Source organism: Xiphophorus maculatus, chromosome 7 (assembly GCF_002775205.1).
Source record: "Xiphophorus maculatus strain JP 163 A chromosome 7, X_maculatus-5.0-male, whole genome shotgun sequence".
Classification (NCBI taxonomy): domain Eukaryota; kingdom Metazoa; phylum Chordata; class Actinopteri; order Cyprinodontiformes; family Poeciliidae; genus Xiphophorus; species Xiphophorus maculatus.
The window spans coordinates 17,499,221-17,514,309 of NC_036449.1; the positions used below are offsets into that span (position 1 = coordinate 17,499,221).

The 15,089-nt window shown below is 35.2% G+C and overlaps 1 protein-coding gene across 5 annotated transcripts in view; it reads left to right on the forward strand.

The window, feature by feature from the left end:
• The first annotated feature begins 12,932 nt into the window (after positions 1-12,932).
• csrnp3 (cysteine and serine rich nuclear protein 3) overlaps positions 12,933-15,089 on the forward strand; it is a 28,185-nt gene continuing 26,028 nt past the window's right edge. For all 5 annotated transcript variants that reach the window (XM_023336467.1, XM_023336470.1, XM_023336468.1 and 2 more), the window contains exons 1-2: positions 12,933-13,169; positions 14,651-14,691. The gene's annotated coding sequence lies outside the window, so the exon portion shown is untranslated. The remainder of the gene's footprint in view (positions 13,170-14,650; positions 14,692-15,089) is intronic.

Here is a 15,089-nt window from a genome sequence, read left to right on the forward strand (position 1 = left end):
AGTCCTATTTGTGCCCTAAACTCCTGTCTGATTTTGAAATAGTCCCTTCATCTTAACATGATTTGCCCAGTCTGGCAGACATGAAGTAAAAAGTAGAGACAGCAGAAAATAGAATTACTCTATTTGGATGGGGAGCTGATCAAACTAAGAGTGTAGATTTTAACACATGCTTGGATCAGGCAGTCCGAAATTTTCATTCATAAAGACAGCATCCCAGTGCCTGCTTTCTAGCCACTTTAAACTCTTTCAACAAGCTCATTAGATCAGGATCCCTAAGGACAGCAAAAATGGGCACAACAGAAAAGGTTAGCATTTTCCACACCAGAATGAAGCTTTTCAAACAATAAAAGCCATTAATATATGGGTAACACCATTCAAATCCTTTTACAGCATCTCTGACATTTATCTACAATAATGTGTATACAGTATTACATCACTAATCTTTATCTTTGGACTCCTCCCATTGGTCAATTCTTCTTTGGTAAATGAACAAGAGTACTTTTTAATCAGACGTGTGTGTGCGTGGGGTGTGTGTGTGTGTGTGTGTGTGTGTGTGTGTGTGTGTGTGTGTGTGTGTGTGTGTGTGTGTGTGTGTGTGTGTGTGTGTGTGTGTGAATTCTCTTCCTTTTTTTGCAAACTTGCACCAGGTTGATAACAACACTAGGAAGTTACGGGCTCCAGGTTGCACCAGGTTGTTGGCTCGTTCTTTGTTCTGAATCTTTTTGATTAAAGTTCTAGTTCCTATTTATGGCCAACTGTAAAAATCTCTCTGGGGGTTCAGGTAGAAGCAATTCATTTGTAATATATTTTATACCCCTCTCTATGATCCATAACATTCCCTTAGTTTTACCTTGAATGGCTTATCTTCAGAAATATTACTTCAATAAAACAGTGTGGCTGCTGCAATTCAGTGGTGCAATTAATTCATTCCTCTACAAGAAAAAAGGATATAAATATGTACTATTTATTTAGCATATAAATATATGCTTTTTATTTGGTTGTAAAAATGTTGATTAAAATACATAAGAAAGCTTTTAAATTGTGTTAACCAGACTGTCATCCATATTACAAATAAGCAGAGACCCTCGCACAGTCAATAAACAACACTAAAGTCACAGGAAGGTGGATAAAATGAACAGTCATTTTGTATTGGACTGCAGTCTTTGGCCCAGTGAGGCAAATGTCTCTCCTCCTGCCAGCTGTCAGAGCTCCCACCACTCAGAACAAAAGCATTTTTCTAGACTGTCAGTAGGGTGTAGCCACTTTCTGAGCACAGTGTATTTGGTGTGAGGGTGTACACACTCTCTTGGTGTTTGTTTTGAGTTTTAACATCCATTTAATGTTTATGAGGAATTATCTTTCTTCATGATGGGGATGACGAATGTGGCATATAAAGCTCTGAGTTAATTTCAGAAAAGGGTAAAGAAAACATTTGAGAGACTGCTGTGATTTTGAAACTGTTCATAATCCTCAGTGGGAATTCTCACCCTGGTAGAGATCATTGTGGGGTATTGTGAGTGACAACAAATCAATAGAACATTTTCCATGGTGGGATTATGAATCAAATGAGTGACACTTCTAGAAGAGTTCACAGAGAAACAACAGTGAGAGCACCAACCTTAGAAAAGAAAAATGATGATTGCATTCCAGTAATTTAATGACGTGAAAACAATATTTCACAGTTTGGTTCGTTTTAAGCAGCTTTGTCCACTTCCTGTTTGTGATACAGTCACACATACAACCTTTTCATGTCATGTTTACTAAAATCAATTTTTAATTTTGCTGCAATAATAATACACTAGGAAGTGTCATTACAGTTTGTGAAACTTTTATCATATAATTCAACTAACACGTGGTCTAGTAAAACCAACCAAACTCACACAAGCTTGTAATCTGGGCTAGAAAAGCATTAGACAGAATGTTAACATGACATTTGACAACATCAAAGAGAATGTAAAGGTAGTGAACAGCACATACACAAGTATGATTGACAGCGCTAAGCCCCTCCTCCTGGCTCTGATTAGTTGTTTCTGACTGAACTGTGAATTTCTGTAGTCAACCCTGTCTTGTTCTATACTGTCTTAACATAGTGACAGTTTTAACAAATGTATTACATACATCAGCTTTAATACTAATGTATGTAACACATACAGATGTATGTGTATGTAACACAGTGTATTATGTGTTAATACTGTACAATGTTATTGTGACATGAGACAATATGACAAAGTTTTAGGGGTATTACTACTTTAGGAAGGCATTGTCTAAAGTCAGTCATTGTTTTACTTTCTAGGATTAAAACTAAAGCACAGATATTTTCTGCTTCACACCATTGCAGTTTTGACAGTCTGACCTTTGAGAAGAAAAACTGTTAAGCCAAATATGACAACCAATTTTTTTTAAAATTAAGACCCAGAAGGAAATGGGAGGTTATTAAAATGGCACAGCAGATGTATCTTCTTCAATGTGTGTTTGCGGCAGCTGTACATAACTTTTGTATCCTTCCTACCCCTACTGTCCGTCAGTTGCAGATAGAAGTACTTTTTGCAAAATACTCTGTATTAAGTAGGAAACTGATCTAGCCACAACCAGAAAAATAGCTGAAATATCATCACATGTACATCTAAGAAATCCAGTCATATAACGGTGTTGCTTCATGCAAACAGCTGCATCTGCAGATACTTAGATGCTATTCCTGGACAATGTGCATGAAACTATAGCTGCTGAAATAATGACACAATCAGTTTACAACAACAACAAAAGAAAAAGAAAAAGAAAAAAAAAAACATCATCAACATTCATAGCAACAAGGCATAAATTTAGCCCCTGCTCATCCTATGACATCTTCATGCCTGACACCCAATCTTGGCACCAACAGCCATGACGGAAATTCAAAAAGCACCTAAATATAACTGTCTCAAGTGACAAAAGACGAGGCACCATGACTCACACAAGAATGACCTAGATTACCATCAATGAAATGCAAAGTGTGTTCAACTTAACCCAAACCATAAATTTGGAAAACAACAAACTGGTCACTCATGTGGCGTACGGCGGGAAAAATCTCAGAGTGAAGGCGTAGCAAAATGCTTTTTCCTCTCCACACATCATAAAAGACACACATTAGAAAAGACATTAAAAAAATCCAGCTGCACTGTAAGATTTAGAAAAGATGGGAAGATGAGGAAAAAAAATACACTAAGGTATACTTGTTTCAGCAATATCACCAGCATCACACTTAGTTGTTCAAAAGATTGGATTAAATTATTAATTTATTAAATAATTAAGATAAATGTAATAAAAACATCAGTTTTCTTTTTATCTTTCTTTAGATTTATCAGAGAGTCTATTTAATTCATATCATCATGTTTCTTCAGCATATAAATATGCTGTCACATAACGTCCCATTACTCTTGAACACATGTGTAATGGGAGTCAGAGCAAAAATGAAAAGGTTTAGTTAAAGTTTGCTTTATCTCATTTCCAGAATCTTAATGTTGATTATAAGGATTCACAAAATGCAATTGAGTTCTTCTAGTTTTGACCCATTTATTTAAAAACTCTTCTGACTTTCTCTAACATAAGTTGATAAACAAATAGTGAGACAAAATTTTAGAATAATTTCTTCTATCTATCCTCTCACTACCCATCTCATTCATTTTTGCTAGATTGTGTAGAGATTCGTGCCAATCATGCTTGTACATACTAAGGACTAAGATCAAGTTAGAGATCAATTAACCTAAAAGTCATCCTTTGGATTGTGGGAAAAGACCAGAGTAGCCAGACAGAACATACATATGCAGAGGGGGATCATACAAACTCTATGCAGAGACCAAACACTGGGATTTGAACCCAGGACCTTACCAACTGTGCAGCCCATAATCCCTTTCATTGCTTTCTAATTAACTTTAGAGAGCTTATTTGGCTGTGTAAGCTCCAAAATGACTACTGATTTGTGGCTTATTTTTGTAAGTTGAACCACTCTGAGGCCATTTGTACTGATTTGAACCGTCCAGTAATAGTAGTACAAAACAAATTTCCACAGTTTGATTTGTGCCCCTTCTACCTGTTAACAACATTGCCTAAACTATCAGACTGTTTGAGAAGGGTGCAAGTTTAGTCGGCTCAAAAGCAATCAAGGAAAATTGACTATTACTTGGAGAGATATTTTTAGGAAGAAAAAACAACAATCAATCAATGACAATTACTGTCATTTATACATTTACTGAAACTTTTAAATGAAATAGTATTCTTATTCTAAATAAACAAGACCTATTGTCTATGTTAAATTCAAACATTTATAGGCGACCCCTCCTGGTTTGAGGGCCCAAAGTCTTAGTCTGTCTATGCTAAGAGTCTCTGACTTCAGTTCTCAAGAGATATTGCCCAACAAATTTTACATGTACCCATAGTTCAACACACCTGACTCAAACTGTTAAGTTACTTCCTTAAAATATTACCAAGTTCTGCAGAGAAATAGTAACGAACCATTTATTTGATTCAGGTGTGTTGGAACAGTGATGCATTTAAGAACTATATTATATTCTTGAGTTGGAAGCCCCTGGTCTATGCCTTTTTAAAGGGGCCATTATGAAACCACTTCACTAAGACCAAACATTTGTGTTTGATCTCAGAAATATAGTCAAAGTGCTTTATGAAACATTGGAGCTGCATCATTTAACTGTATATTACAAGTGTCCTAAAGAGATTTGGAAGCTGCATCTCACTGAAAGTGGAAACTTTACTATTGAACTGCAGCAGACCCAGTCAGATTTATCTTCCTACATCTCCCTACATCAATTTTCTGACTCTGTGATTTATGCTAACTGAAATTGTTTGCTAAACACAAGTGCCCATTATGCAAAAAGCATCACCATTAATTAATCTTTGCCACAGTAAGAGAGTCTTCTGGTGGAAAAACACATTGGCTTGAACTAGAGAAGCCTTTACGAGAGATTAATAAGTGAGTCAGAAAATTTGAGTTGTAATAAATATTTTATTAATTTTATTTTTGAAGTACTTGGATTTAATAGAATTCATTTTATTAATTCATCTTGTTGTGGGGCTTGGGGATGAATTTGTGAGAGCATGGTTCTCTGCAGGGAGTATGTAATTGATTTTCTGTATTTAAAAAATATGCTCAATAATGATCAAAACAGATCATCTAGTTTAAAGCAATAATGGTTATTTCAGTAAAGTATTGATGCTGAGCAAAAATATTTTAGTCTTTTAGTGTGTGCTCTGCAAAATTTCCCAGCCATTTAGTTGCATTACACAGTTTCTGCAGCACTACTTACTGCAAGTAGATATTTTTTCCTTGTATAATTTGTCCTAAATGCAGTCAGACAGCTGCATAAACAGGCTCTGATAGACTAGAAGAAACATTACAGATTTCATCTGTTCTGGCTTTTGTTGTTATACTGAAATGTTTTAGATAAAAAAATGATATCAAATGAAGATAATGTAAGTATTTAAAAAAGAGCTTTTAAATTAAGGTTTGTTTTACAAAAGGAGAAAGCTATCCAAAATCAACCTGCTTATATGAGAATAGGGAATTGTCCCCCAAACCTATAATTGACAGTCAGCTTTTTAGATCACCTTGGAGGAAATCTGGCAGATTCCCCCTTGTAGGATTGTAATTATGCAGGTACACTGGAGGGTTTCCGGGCATGAAAAACCTGTTTAAGATGATACAAAAGCATCTCAATCAGATTTAGGTCCAGACTGCAAGGTACCCTTGCAGATCATTCAAATCCCAACGCATCAGAAAAGGGTTTGTAACCTTTTTAAGTCTGATAGATGTCAGTGTGTGATCTTAAACTCCTTTTGACTGAGATATAACATATCACTTTCTTTTAGCCCAAGATTTAACCTTAAACTTCCTAACTAAATATCAGAAAGGTTCTATCAATGTGATGTCTTGATTTTTTAGATTAGACCTTGGCATTGGTAGTGAAATCCTTCCAAAAACGTGATTAATCACATTTAATTGATTATTGAACAAGAGGGAATTTAAATAGATTTTCAAACATACTATTTATCACAGGTGCTTGGTATTAGCATTTGTTAAATGACAAACATACGTGAGACAAGCAAAAAATAGAAAAAATCTGCAGGGGGCAAAAATGTTTTCATGGCACTCCATTTTAATATATTTCTATATGTATGTTGACATATTTCAGAAATGTTACTGTTTTTCTTGCTGATTTAAGTTGTTGATCAGTGGGCCAAAAAGTTAAATCTTGTAACCATATTAAAGGTTAATAAACAGCACATGCCACATTGGTTTTTAAAATAAAAACAAGAACATTTTCTATTAAGAATTTAGAAGTCTGCTCAGACAGTAAATCCTTTTGTCTCTGTTATTTGCCATCTGAATGCAAATGCACTCTATGCATAAAGGTGTCAACCAATGAAAAACAATTCTTCGCCCTCATACACCACACAGCAGTGTTCATCTGGTTTAATTTCTCTGGTTTTATTATAGAGATGTACAGGCTCCATGCTGTCAGAGTAACTGAGCCATCTGAAATATGTCAATCCAGATCACTAATAGTCTGCACAGTCAATTTCACATACATTTCTTTCAGTACGTTCTTTTAAACCAAATGAGGATTTAGTGATGTGCACAATCTCATTTGTAATCGTAGTCATGGATACCCTGCCATTCAACCTCAATAGCATCTCCACACTTCACACATTGTCTTCATCTATTAAAATCATCCATATTGAACTGATTGTGCTCACTGTTCACCTTGCTGTGTAAAATTACCCTGAACAACTGTATGCAATAACAAGCTACTCAAGTTCATGTTGACATGAGAAAATTTGTCAAAGTCTTAATTTGCTTATTACTAAAACATGAAAACTATTAAAAACTCCTTAACTGCTAGGCGGGCTGCTGTGTTACAGAGTTGGATTTCAGAAGGATCCACTTAAGATTCGCTACCTGATCCTGCAGTTCAATTTCTGTTTGGCTTCCTTCCCTTAATCATTCTCAGCTGCCATGTTTGCATTCAGAGTCCTTTCTCTAAGGACCTTCAGGTGGCAGGCAGTTATCAATCAATGCTGATTTTTCCCACTGTCTCAACACAAAATACCATAGTGGGTAAAAGGAAATGATGTCATGTCATTAAGTTACTGATTCAAAACATGTCAGTGTAAATTGAGTTATATTTGCTCCTACATTCTTAATCATCAATTGAGGGTATTGATTAAGTGTTCCTAAGCAATTTGAAAGGTTTTGAATCATGTGTTGCATCCTTGCAAAGTTGCCTCCAATGAACCTTTGAGTTCAATGTTTGTGATGTGATTAAAAGCAATTTGGAATACTAGTGTCTAGTCAAAAGTAAATGAAGTAACAAACAAGGTATAATTAATTTTTAAAAGTTGTCGCACTACTCTCACTATTTTGCCAAATAGTCTTTATAAAAAGTACTATTCAATGGATTAAAATATGTAGACAAAGTTGGCTTCAGTCAGCCTATATCAGTGTAAATGTAAGCAGTAATCTTGTCCCATTGCAATAGAAATCTCAAAGCAACATGTTTCATTTTAGTTTAGATACCTAAGAGATAGCTAAAAATTGTGTAAAGATAACTAAAATGAAGCTGCATAACAACCAACCTTTGATACATTTATCAACTCATTTTGCATACAAAACCAGCCAGAACACTGACTGTACTTACAGAGAGAGAGTGTTCCTCCAAACTGTCCTGTAGCTCCTCTAATCCAGATGTGTTTAAAGTTTCCCTTTTGATCGATTATCAGCCAACCTGTAGAAGGACAGGAGTGCTGCTTCTACTCACCATGCTCCATCTCCTGATTGAATTTCCATTGTGGTGCAATTGTATCGCCAAGGACTACAGGAGGGAATGGACACAGGTCACCACACTCGGTAGGGTTCTACTTTCATTGCAGCCTATGGGGCCTCTATCAGCAGCTCTACAAAGGCAGAAAATTGGCAGGTGGTTCACAAAAGCCCTCTAGAGCTCCTCTAAACAGAGTCGCAGTGTGTGATTCTGCTGTCAGCAATCACACATATACACCCCAATAAGCATAGCTTTTTGTGCACTTTTAAATGCAAAGGCAAAAATAATAATTTATGCCTGAGCTTATTATTTAAAGCATAGAAAGAAATCATCCAGCAGCTGTCAGAGAAAATTAGATGATAGAATGTTCATAATAGATCTGACTACAGTGACATGTTGAATGAAGGAAACTGGATATCCACTGGAGAGGAATGCATAATTCAGAAAAGGCTAGAGCAGAATGTCCCATGTAACCTGGTCCCTGGTCCACACTCAGCCCTCAGATTACACTCATGCTTTCAACTGACAGCTGATCACTTTCCTTCACAGCAAACCTGAACTTTTCAATGACATCTGATTTTCACTGCAATACACCCAGAGGGAAAGTGAATGACATTTTATTTTACTCCCAAACTTAACTGAATTCATGTGAGACGTAATTTTAAAATCTACCTTTGCCATGTTTTTAAAACCATCCACAGTCGCGAGACAAAGCTTTTGGCCCCTTTCAAAATTTTTCTGCTTTTATTTTATTTTATTTCATTTCATTTTATCACATTTAAATGCTTGAGACCACCAGCATAAGTATATCAAACAAGGATAACCTGAGATAGAACAGGTTATCTGTTGTATCTCAGGTTATGAGATAGAACAATAATGATTTCAATATATGAAATATGATTTCATATATTAAGGAAAAAAGCTATTCAAAGCAACCTGGTCGTGTGAATATTGACGTACCCCTTTAATCCAATGATTGGTTGTGTAAGTTACATCATAATACCTCAAATAGATTAAAGTTTGAACAGATTGTGTTTTAGATGCTGATCTAGGTTATTTTGCCTTTTTTCTGGTTCTGTTTAAAAATGCTTGCATTAGTAATAGTAATATACTTTTTCTTTAATTTAGCACTAGCAGCCTTTATTCAACAGTAATTTGTCGGGAAGGAGGCTGAGAGAAGTGGGAAAAAAATGCAACAAAAGAACCAAGCACATGGCTCGAATTCTGGACGGCTGCATTAAAGTTTGTAGCCTCTGCATACAACGTGGCTGATCTAACCACTGCGCCAAGCAAAGCAATAATTATGATAGGCACATTTACTGTTTGATCAATCTGTGTTTGTCTCATATATATTGTCAACCAGACGAAAAAAGGACAGGTTCTTGGCCAAAGCACGATAAAATTATTTAAACATTGCTAAATAGAACAGCCAGAGAAACACATTGAAAAAGTGATCCAGGTGACTTTTTTTTAAAGGAGTACGATTATATATTTTCCAGGCACATTGTGCCATTTCATACCGCAGTCAAGTAACTATGTTGCTTTCAGATGTAATGAAAATGCTATATATATCAAAAATAACTTAAGAGAGATTTGACTTTACATCACAGTCCTGTTTGAAGCAATAAAATTGGCCTTTGTCTTTTTTTAAGAAGCTCCTACCATTTCTGACACTTCCCCTTCAGCACATCCTCACAACAATGCTCCTCCAGGATGCCATTTCCAACCGTTTGAAGTAGTTAGTATGATAAGTTCACCATATTCACAGTACCACATGTTTGCTAACTGCTGGGTGGAGAAAGCATTTGTGAGGCTGGAGCCTGACTGGGAACTGCAGCTCCACGGGGGTCCTTTGGGTAAATAGGTGGTGCTTTTTGGGAGCAAGTGTTAAAGTACCTATGAATGGTTGCCACGAAAGTTTCAAAGATTTCTCAAACATGGATGAAAGAATCAAAGCAACACTCCAGACGTGTTTTTGATGAGGGAATAATATTATAATAGAACATAAAACTCAAAAACGTTGATTTTACATAATAGCGCAAATGTAAATTCGGAATTCACCATTGGTAAAGTCAAATACTGGAGCTAAATGTGACTGATCTCTACTAAAGAGGAAGCCAAATTCAAAAAAGCTCAATATTAATCAATAAAAATCTGCTGCAGTGAAGACCTGCTGGAACATCACAGGGAAGGAAGTCCATTCTTACGTGATTAGATTGGTTAATTAAGGACTACTTGAGCAAATGAGGATCATTATGGTCTTGTGCATCATTTCAGACACTACTGTCTGAAAGAGTCAAACATCAACAAGATAACTGTGGTTACATGATGTTGTCTGGTCATATTAAATCCCCTGAAGAGAAAAAACTACAAATACTACATACTACATATGTAATTTAACATATGTAGTTAAATTACATATTTACATATGTAAAACATATGTATTTACATGTAATTGTAATATTTACAATTACATATGTAATTTAACTACATATGTTGATTTAAATATGTCAATGTGTTAATATTGTCAAAATGAAATATAAAACACTGGATTTTAATGAGCTGCTTCCATTGTACAGAGCTGAAAGAGGCCCTTGTCTCTGTTAACCCCAAGTGTGTTTGCAGTCCTCCTCAATTTTAAGTCCATAGCTGCTTGTCAGCTCCAACACATTAGCATCACCTACTGTTCATTGTGTGAAGGACAGAAACAGTACAGAGAGTACTGCTAAATAATTTAGATAGATGTGGAACTGGGGGAGTGAAAGAGATACTAGGCTGACAGGAAAGTTGAGAAGTGAGTCTAGTTAGTCCGTATTAGAGATAGTTGTGACAATACACCATTTTTCACCATTAGCTCTCTGACTTGTGACAGTGAAAAATAGCATGTGTACTGTTCATAGTTAAAATTAATGATGGTTGAATTTCATTTAGCTGCTGTACTTTTGGTTTCTTGTGCACTTAATATTGGCTTATTTATCATACTCTTGTGCGTTCAACAAGATCTTTTTACATATGATTCTCATGTTTTTTTCAGCTAAGTCAAGCCTGTCTACTTTTCTTTCCAGAAGGCTTCTAAACTCCCACTCACAGAACTGTTAGTATTTGTTTTAAAAGTAAAATTTAGTTTAAGACTTAAAGTTTGATGGCATGTCCACAAGTACATCTGAAATATAAAAGAATAATCTGCATAACCCAACCATTCTCAGGCAAGAGTTCAGATAATTCATCAAATCAATTTTTAAAGTCAGTTATATTATCAGAAAGTTACAAAAGTTGAGGTTTACAGTGGGTGACCTAAAGGACTCAAAACAACCACAGAAACTCACAGACATTCAAAAACTGGAAGAAAAAAAACACACACACGAAAGCAGTATATCAGTAAATTACAGAAATCCATGAAGGAAGATTATACATATTATGTTAGACAAAGATTGTGGTCACTTTTATTTGTAGGGCAAATTTACAAAGCTGAAAATGTGTGTAAGTTAATAAATAAACAACAAAATTCCCAAATATATAGGCACCACATCCCCCCTCCAAACCCTTATAAGTGTGCTAGGTAATGGATGCATGGATGGATGGATGTATATTAAAGCTTCCAGTGTATATGCAGTAATTGTGGACACAGGTAGATGAAGTAACGAGAAATTTCCACCAGATGGCACCACATCCGTGTTAGGCCACTGCAGGATCAGGGGTAGTAACATTTAATGAAAGAAAACAAAAGAAGAAATAAGCAATTAACACCAACATACGTGACTAACTAAGAGATACCTAGGCTTAGACACTTATTTTGAAAGAGAATATTAGAATGACTATCCTGTAAGACTGACACAGTGCTGTTTCACAACATATTCATTTTAAACAAACAAACAAAAAAATGGTTCAAATGTTGTCTTAGAGAACATTCGAGATTGAACTGCATTATTTAGTTTTGGAATATTATCTGGTACGACATTTTCAAATAAGTTCCCCCGCAGGGTCACAAAATACCACAATTTGAAAAACCTACTGAGCAAGATTTTTGTGAGTCACTGTACTGCGCCAACTGAATCAAATGATCTTATTTGTCAGGTTACAAAAACATGTTCTAAATTTTTGGGGGGTGATCATTATTGTGTGGAATGCGTATTGTTTGTGCAATGTTAATGATAAATGACTTTAAATTATATTTGATGTATAAAACACTACAAAATAAATAATAATAATAATAATAATAATAATAATAATAATAATAATAATAATAATAATAATAATAATAATAATAATAATAATAATAAGAATAATAATAATAATAAGAATAATAATAATAAAACTCTGAAAAGACCTTATTTTCATCTCCAGTACTTCAACAAATCCTACAAGTTTGAACTTGTCTTTGTTAGTGTTTTTCTATGCACGGGGCTTCCAAGGTTAAGGATATTTGTAGTTTTACTTTTGACCACAAGATGACAGTGTGTTTGTCTATACATTTTTTTTTTTTATTTTCATTTTTCCTGGACAAAAAAACAAACAAAAAAAAACGTCTTCTGATCTTTAAAATAGAAAATATATTGCATTATTATTATTATTATTATTATTATTATTATTATTATTATTATTATTATTGGTAGTAGTAGTACTAGAAGTAGGGTTTTTTTTAAAGCCAACTCTTCCTTAGAGTAGCTTCAGAGCACGTTTCTCACCTTCGTCAGTTTTGGAAAACAGGACATCAGTTTATCAGGAAGTAATTTTTTTTTTCTTATTTCTGTGATAATGATACTACCAGCTACTGATAAGACATTATGACTTGATTTGAACTCATTTATGTTATTAGTATTTAGACATCACATCTTAGTGGGGGAAAAGAAAATGTAGCTGTAAAGCACATAAATTACACAAACATGTTGCAGTCTCAAAATAATTGTTCCGTTTTTTGTATTTATTTCAATTTAAAATTGCCAGCAGACCCTGCGTTACCAAGGAGTGCTACCTGATTACGGTCATGTTGCGTGTGATTGTTGGGGGGGGGTTTGCGCGGAGGCTCCAGTGTTCTTCTCTGTTGCGGCTGGTTCCTGGTTTAAAGCCCCTGATTGGTCAAACGGAGTCACGTTGTCCGTGAAACTGTCGGTCTGATTCTGCACCATTGTTCCCCGAGCAGCCGGAAGAAGTGCCTGTATAAGCACTACTGTATGCGACAGCTGCGCCGGTCAGCCCAGTATACTGTGCTGGAAACTGGCTCTAGGTTCACTGCTTTCTGCTTAATAAAGGATTCTGCAAGGTAAAACTGGATCATGGTGGAGGAAAAAAAATTATGAACTCTCAGAGCTTCATGGGGCGTCAGGCAGGAGGATACTGATAATAATAACGAAATGAATGGTGAGTATGAACGATTACAGGTGACAGGCCTGCATTTAAACATATTGATATGAGGTAAATTAGATTTTTCATAATTTCTTTCTTTTACATCTTTTATTTGTGGCTTCAAGTATTTTATGTGTTTTTTTATGCTGGTTTGTTACTTTTTAATGCTGCAGGGAACACTTCCTAAGTGGTTCATTTGTCACGCTATACCAGGCACCACACCTCAGCTGTCACTTTGTGGTCATTATTGCTTCTTATATTTTTGACTCAACAGACAGACCGTGATATAGTGAGACCAACATGGATTCATTTTAAAGCTTCCTGTCTTTTAGAAAACAATTTTAGAGCACACATCTGTAAATTAGGTACTAAAAATAAGATGTGTTGGCAATCCAGGCAAACCTGTTTAATAGACAAATGAAATATTTTTCAATATTATGTTTAATTGAAAATCTCATGTTGATTCAAATTTTTAACTAAATAAATTATGGCACAAATTTAACCAATAACAAATTAACTTATTTAAGATTAAATTAACTCAAAAAGTTATTTTTTTTGTTAGTTGTGTCTTGCATTTTATTAGGATGGACAGATTTTGCCATTATTTTAAATAATCTTCAAAATGGGAAAGACAAGAAAACAGACTCTTTCCCAAGTTTTCATAACAACCATCTGATGTTATCTCAATGTCAACTTCTTGTTTGTTAGGCATCCCTAAAAAAATACCCTTTTTGTCTTAATGTTACAAGAAAGGCAGTTGGCTAAACAGGTGAGAATAGTATTCAACTTTAGAGAAATCAAAAACTCTAGATAAGGTAAATCAAAAGACAAGCATGTTGAAGAAAGGCTGCATGGCTGCTGTTAAGTATGATAATATGAACAACTGACTATTTGCCAAAAGTTATACTGCATTGTATCTGGAATTAAATCATCAAAATTTTATAACATACAAAAAAAAAAAAACATCAGGGCTTCTTCCACAAAACTGAACAGGCCTTTTTTTTTCTTTTTACATATCTTTACCTGGGATGCCAAGAAACACAGTCAGCAGTGTATAGCCAGCTGCTCTTTTCTTTTTTATCCAGATTAGAGTAGAAAAAGGGTCTTGTTTGCAGAGTGCTGTGTGGAAGAGGATGGGGACACTCTGGAGACACCCCTGCTTCTCTTCCACCTCCATCTCACAAACAGGAATAAAAAGAAGGCTGGTTCTCATACAGTTAAGAAGATGCTCTGACAATCATTTGCATGTCAATGCAGAAAAGGCAAAGTTTTCCTAACAAAGCCTCCTTACTGTCATTTGTGATAACAGAGAGCGTTACAGCATAATTACTCCGAGTGTCTCTCTACAGCACTTCACATCAGATGCAACAACAAACAGCATAAACTATATTTCCCAGGGCCACAATGTGCATAATCTCTTTATCAACTGCATAGTTTAAGACGTGCTAGAGGTATTAACAAACATTGTGTGTGTGTCTCTTCTCTATTCTCCACAGAATAGAAGTGGGACGTCGCATTATAACACATTTAGCTAAAGGTAAGATCAGATCTTGTTTTTGCTGTTTGAAAATTATATTGTCGACGTTCAAAACCCATTAACATACTGAATTTATCCCCACGAGATGGATGGTATTCAAAGCTCACACAACTGTTGTTGAGATGCCACGAAAGACTGGTTGATAACAGCGACAGGGTGTGATGTTGGAGCAGACAAGTGTTTAGTGAATAAAGACAGCTGTTTCACTGACACAAGAGATGCATCTTTTTCTCAACTGTGTTGTGCCAAATATGTTTTATTTTTTTGTAATATAGGAATTGAATTTTAACTGATATCTACTTGGACATTCATATGAATTTCAGGTTTTCCTCTTTTGAATTACATTTTTCAGACATAATATTAAAACTGTTATCACACAGATCCTTATCTTGCCATGT